We start from the raw sequence: 6,663 nt of genomic DNA, 5'->3' as shown, positions 1-6,663 counted from the left end.
CATATCTTGAAAATTTCAGTAGGGACCTCTGGAACATCAAGGTGATGATGGATAACAAGACCTTAGAAATTACTGAGGAGAGATTTAGTAGTTTGAAATATATTTTATATTTAGTTGAAACGATATGTGTAGATTGATTACTGACTACAGGATTTGTGCTACCGTAGAAGTAAAGACAATATCAACAGAGGGCTATGGGAACATGTAGAAGGGAGGGACTAATTCCACTTGGAAGGGTTGTGTACTACCCTCCTCTCATCTCCTTTTTCTCCCTGAGGCAGGAAATTCTGACCTACCATAGCTAATGATAGGTCACAGACCCCCACTCCAGGAAGAGTCCTGCCCCGGGGGGGGGGGGGGGGGATGTTACACAGAGAGGACAAGAAGAATACGAACGAACGGGCCTTTCTGGGTCTCTCCACCCAGTCTGTTAGTGTTAGGTCTCATCCTTTTGGTCCAGTCACATTTCTGCATGGTTGTCCGTGCTTCAATCACGCCTACCCAATGAAGCTACCATAAAAACCCAAGAGCACAGGGTTTGAATTCCTGGAGGGTGGTGCGCCCAGGGAGGGTATGAACACTCCACAGCCCTTCTCCTGTACCTCGCCCTATGCATCTGTTCATCTGTATTCTTTGTAATATCCTTTATAATAAGCCAGCAAACATAAATAAATGTTTCCCTGAGTTCTGTGAGCTGCTCTAGCAAATTAATTGAACTCAAGGAAGGGGTAATGGGAACCCTGATTTACAGAGCTCCAGAGGCCTGAACTTGTGACTGGCATCTGAAGTGATGGACAGTCTTGCGGGCAGAGCCCTCAACCTGGGGGATCTGATGCTATCTCCAGGTAAACAATGTCAGAAATGTGTTTGAATACAGGACACCCAGCTGGTGTCAGCTGCCGAATTAATTGCTTGCTTGCTACTGGAAGGAAATCTCCACACTGGTCACAGAAGTCAGAAGTCAGTCTTCTGTGTTGATTGTTGCTGAATGAGAGAGTAGGAAAAACACTTTGTGGTTTTTTATAGATATTCTAACTCAAGTACACTGGGCCCCTTCTGATTGGTTGCTGTGGACCTCCTATTTTTTGGATAACTGTCCCATTTCAAAGTTCAGTTTGATTTCGTGGCATTTATTTAGCATCAGTGACTCATTCTGGTTTGGTCTGGTCTGTTGGGTCTAGTGCAGGAGCTCAGTTCAAAACAATGGCCTTTCATACATTTCATTTAACATCTCTCTATTATCGTCATTGTTGCCCCAAATTCCTGATTGGTTTTTTTCCCTCTAGTCTAAATGAAATGCACATCTGCTATTTAAAACCATTCAACTCCTCCTTAAGAATAAAATCCAGCTTCATTTGTCCCTGCCCATCTCTCTAACTTCATCTCTTGCTATCCCCTTCTCTTTATATTACATTCTAACAACATCAAAATTGCTATTAGTTCTTTACACACCACATGTTTTTCCTTACTCTTACTTTTGATTGTATTGTTCATCACATCTGTCTAAATTGCCCCCTTTCTCTTTCACCTGTTGTGGCAGAGACTACTAGCTATTCACTATTTGCCCTTTCTTCCTGAGTAATCAAGTTGTAACCCAGCACATGGCTGTCCAGTTCCGCTACCTTTCCTAGCTTAAAGTGCAGCTAGGGATGCCAATAGAATGTGAGCAGAAAGGCCAGAAGCTTTAAAACACTGGATGTTCTTCCTCCATGCTATCTTCCTCCTTTCCCAGTTGGAACCTGGACATGGCTGCAATACAGTCTCAACCATACAGATGATGACAAAGCCCTAGAGAACTGCAGACCCATGAAATATTCTGACACTAGTTTCCTGAGTGATGTGTGGAGCAGAGCTACCTGTCAACCTGGAATGCTTTCCTCTGACTGTCAGGAGAAAAAATATTAATCTCTTTGTTTTTTAAATCACTGATTTATTGTTACAGTAGCTTAGTCTCCCCTAGCTAATGGCACCTCCCTTATTCCTGCCTATCATTTCAGTAACCATATTTTAAAGAATTTAAGAGAAAAGAGTAGTCTTTTATATTAACCTGGATAGTTACATTTTCTGTTGCTTTTTCTTCATTCACGAAGACCCAGGTTTCCCTCTGGTATCATTTCCCCTCAGCCTAAAGATCTTCCTTTGTGCCGGCCCGTGGCTCACTTGGGAGAGTGTGGTGCTGACAACACCAAGTCGAGGGTTAAGATCCCTTTACCTGTCATCTTTAAATAAATAAATAAATAAATAAAGATCTTCCTTCAACATTTCTTTTATTTCTTATTTTTTTATTTTTTATTTTTTTTAAAAAAAGATGACCGTAAGTGGATCTTAACCCTCGACTTGGTGTTGTCAGCACCACACTCTCCCAAGTGAGCTAACCGGCCATCGCTATATGGGGATCTGAACCCGTGGCCTTGGTGTTATCAGCACCACGCTCTCCCGAGTGAGCCACGGGCCATCCCTCAACATTTCTTTTAGAGCAAATATGCTGACAATATCTTTCTAAGTATCCTTCATCTGAGAATGCCTTTGTTTCTCCTTCATTCCTGAAGATAGTTTCACTGGATATAGATTCTGGGTTAACTGTTCTCTCCTTTCAGCACTTACAGACGTTGTTCACTGTCTTTTAAGCACTGTGGACTCTGCAGTCACTCAGATCATTGTTCTTCTGTCATCTAGTGTTGCATTTTTCTCTAGCTGCTTTCAAGATTTTTTTTTTTCATTATCTTTGGCTCCCAGCAGTTCAATTTTGATGTTTCTAGGTATGGTTTTCTTTGAATTTAACTGTTTGGGGTTCAACAAGCTTCTAGAATCTGTAAATTTATGTATTTCACCAAATCTGGGGCGTTTTTAGCCATTATTTCCTCAAATAATTTTTTTTACTTCAGTTTCTTTCTCCTCCCCTTCTTGAAACTCTAATGACTTGTACGTTAGACCTTTTGATATTGTCCTACAGGTCCCTATTGCTCATATGTCCTATTTTTTTACAATCTTTTTTATTTCTATTAGTCCTTTTCTGTTGCTTATAACAAAATACATGGAACTGGGTAATTTATAAAGAAAACAAAATTTATTGCTTACAGTTTCTGAGGCTGGGAATTCCAGAGTCCATCTGGTGGCAACAGTGACCCAGGGGTCCACATTGCAAGATGGTGGAAGCAGAGAGAGAGACAGACTCTCCTCTTCTTTTAAAGCCCTCAGAACCACGCCCCTGACCACCATTTTTAATCCATTCTCTGACATGGTCCTACAATCCAATCACCTCTTCAAGGACCTACCTTTCAATTACCATAATAGGATTTACCACCCTCTTAACAGTCACAGTGGGGGCTAAGTTTCTAATACATAAAACTTGGGAGACACAATTCAAGCTTCAATGAGTTTTGGGAAGACATAATTCAATCCACTACAATTTCCCTCTGCTCTTCAGATTGGATCATTTCTGTTCTTTAATCTTCAAGTTCACTGCCTCTTTCTTTCATCATCTCCATTCAGCTATTGCACCCATTCAGTGAATTTTTTAATGTTCAAATGTACTGTTCAGTTTGAGATGTCCATCTGGTCTCCCGGCACCAAGTAGGTAGTCACCACGAAGTTCAAACCCTTCGTGACCTCCGACTGCAGCAAAAACCACGAACGCCACTTCAGTTCCACCTCACAAGTGCACAGGAAGATCATGTCATCCCCACTCTCCAAGTAGCTGCAGCAGAAGTACAATGTCCACTCCATGCCTACCCACAAGGACAATGAGGCCCAGGTGATTCGAGGACACTACAAAGGTCAGCAAATTGGCAAGGTAGTCCACGTGTACAGAAAGAAATACATCATCTACATAGAGCAGGTGCATTGTGAGAAAGTTAATGGCACTGTCCATGTGGGCATTCATCCAAGTAAGGTAGTTATCACCAGGCTAAAACTGGACAGTGATCAAAAAATATTCTTGAATGCAAAACCAAGTCTCAAAAAGTTGGACAAGAGAAAAGCAGATATAAGGAAGAACTTACTGAGAAAATGCAGGAGTGAATATGCAGCCACAGTTTAATCATAAATTTTTAGCCTAGTGTGTGTTTCTTTGGAATTTTGCAAGATGTCTCTGGAACGTTTCATTACTGATCTGTGGCTCTGTAAGTCCACATCTGTGACTTTGGTTAATAATTTTATGAGTAAAAATTGGAAATGTTTCCTAAAAAGAAAAAAGAAAGAATAAAGAAATGTCCATTTAGTTCTTTTTTAGTTTCCATTTCCCTGACAAAAACTTCTATCTTTACATTTACATCAGGTGTCTTTGTCTTTGCCTCATGGATCATATATATGATAGCTGCTTAGAGTCTTTAATAATTCCAAAATCTGCATTATTGGGGTTGGTATCTGTTGATTGTCTTTTCCCTTGGCATTTGGTCACATTTTCACGGTTCATTGTATGACAGGTAATTTTCTATTTTATTTTGAACATTTTGACAGTTATGTTGTACAGACTCTGGGTCCTGTTAAAATTCTCCTCTGGAGAATGTTGATTTTTTTTTTTTATCAGACAATCAACCTGAGTGGCAAGTTTCGTATTGCCTTGTATAGGTGATGGTTCCAATCTCAGTTCAGTTTTCAAAGCCTCTCCTATGCTGTTCCGGGTCTGTCCTGAGCACATACCATGGTTTAACTCTTATATCAGTTCTCAAAGCCTTTGCTATGCTGCTTTGGGTCTCTCCCAGACAAGTGCAACTCAGGGGTGAACCCAAGACTCTCATGGGTTCATACACAAAATTCGGGATCATCTTCTCTAGCTCTTTCCTCTCCCTCTTCTCCACACACTTTCCAACTCCCAGAGTTTCCTTTTCTCAGTTTCTTGGACCAGAAAGACTGGGTTTCTATTAGAGTTTTTGATCCCCATGCCACCCAATAGTTCCTAACTGGGTTTTCTCCTTGGGATAAAGCCACAAGAAAAAAGAAGGAAAAAAGCCAGGAAACTCACCCCCTTGTAGCTTTCTTTTATAAGTTTTGACTTCCCTCCACAATCCTTTATTTACTTTTCAGAGTCCTCAGGCAGTTGCTAATTATATTTTGTCATGAGTTTTTACTTGCAATCAGTGGGAGAGAGGAGCTGAAGTAGGCTTATGATGCCAAACTAGAACCTTTCCTACCTATCTTTTAAGAATCAGCATAAGTGTTACTTCCTTTAGGAAGTCTTTTCTGACCCTCCTTTCAGTCTTGAGGCTTGTTTAGGTTCCTTCCTTTGTGCATAATTCTAATAATTCACCTACTACTTCATATAGAATTTTCTTATTTATGTGTCATCTTCCCTACCATACTGAGTGTGCCTAAGGGAAGGTATTATGTCTTACTTATCCTTTAGCATAGTGCCTAGGACAAAGTAGGTCTTTGATAAATGTTTGTTAAATGTGGTAGCCTTTCCCTGAATGCCCTAACCAGAAATCTGAATTCCTATATGGTTGTGCTACTCCTAAATCTTTTCATATACTCTACCTTGTAACACAGTTATTTTAGCACTTATCTTTTGTTCCCTAGTAGATTGTAAGCTCAGTGACACTGAAACTATGGTTGTTACGTTTGTCTCCCCTAGCATTTTATTGTATGCTTAATAAATATTACCTAACTGGATTGAGGTTCAGTAAAACAATTTTTAAATTAAATGTTTTAATTTGCCCTGATTAAAGTTTGCCTTGGATTGACTGTCCCCCCAAAACTTAATCCCCACTGTAACTGTTGAGGCTGGGAAATCCCATTATGGTAATTGAAAGGTGGGGCCTTGAAGAGGTGATTAAAAGGTGAGGACTATACCCTAATGAATGGATTGATCCATTCTTGGAATAATGGGAGTGGTTCTGGTGGCTTTAAAAAGAGAGTGAATGAGGAGGTCAGTCTATCTCTGCTCCCCCATTTTTGCAATGTGATACCCTGCATCGCTGAAATCACCACCAAAGAAGGCCTTCACCAGATGTGTTGCCTGGACTTTGGACTTCCCAGCCTCTGAAACTGTAAACAATAAATTTCATTTTCTTATAAATTACCCAGTTCCAGGTATTAATACAGAAAATTGGTACCAGGGAAGTGGGGTGTTGCTTATAACAAATACTTGAAAATGTGGAAGAAACTTTGGAACTGGGTGTGGAAGAGAGGCTGGAAGAAGGAAGAGGCTAGGAAAAAACATAGCTGCTGGTGAGGGTTTAGAAGACAAGAAAACCAGGGAAAGTTTGGAACTTCTTAAAGACTGGGTAACTGGTGGTGAGCATAATGCTCATAGAAATATGGCCAGTAAAGGCCATTCTGAGAAGATCTCATATGTAAATGAGAAGAGTCTTCTAGAAACTGGGGCACAGTTCACCCTTGCTATGAACTGACAAGGAACTTGGCTGTATTTTGTTCATGCCCAGAAGTTTTATGGAATGTGGAACTTCAAGGTGCTGACCCAGGGTATTTGGTGGAAGAAATTTTTAAGCAGCAAAACATTCAAGAAGCAGCATGGTTACTCGTAACAGCTTATACTAAGTTATGGCAGGAAAGGCACGACATAAAGCCAGAATTTATTTAAAAAAAAAAAAAAAAAAAAAAAGGAGAGCACAAAAAATTGGAAAAATTGCAGCCTGGCCATGTGGTAGAGAAGCAGAGAGCATTTTCAGGAGAAAAATTCAATGGTGTAGCCCAACAACCATT

General features: G+C 40.3%; 1 pseudogene; it reads left to right on the top strand.

Moving 5' to 3' along the window:
* The first annotated feature begins 852 nt into the window (after positions 1–852).
* LOC134379126 (ribosomal protein uL24-like) lies at positions 853–4,020 on the top strand (annotated as a pseudogene).
* Positions 4,021–6,663: the final 2,643 nt, after the last annotated feature.

The sequence above is a fragment of the Cynocephalus volans genome, chromosome 5, assembly GCF_027409185.1.
Source record: "Cynocephalus volans isolate mCynVol1 chromosome 5, mCynVol1.pri, whole genome shotgun sequence".
NCBI classification, from domain to species: Eukaryota; Metazoa; Chordata; class Mammalia; order Dermoptera; family Cynocephalidae; genus Cynocephalus; species Cynocephalus volans.
This window is presented reverse-complemented; position numbering and strand designations above follow the sequence as displayed.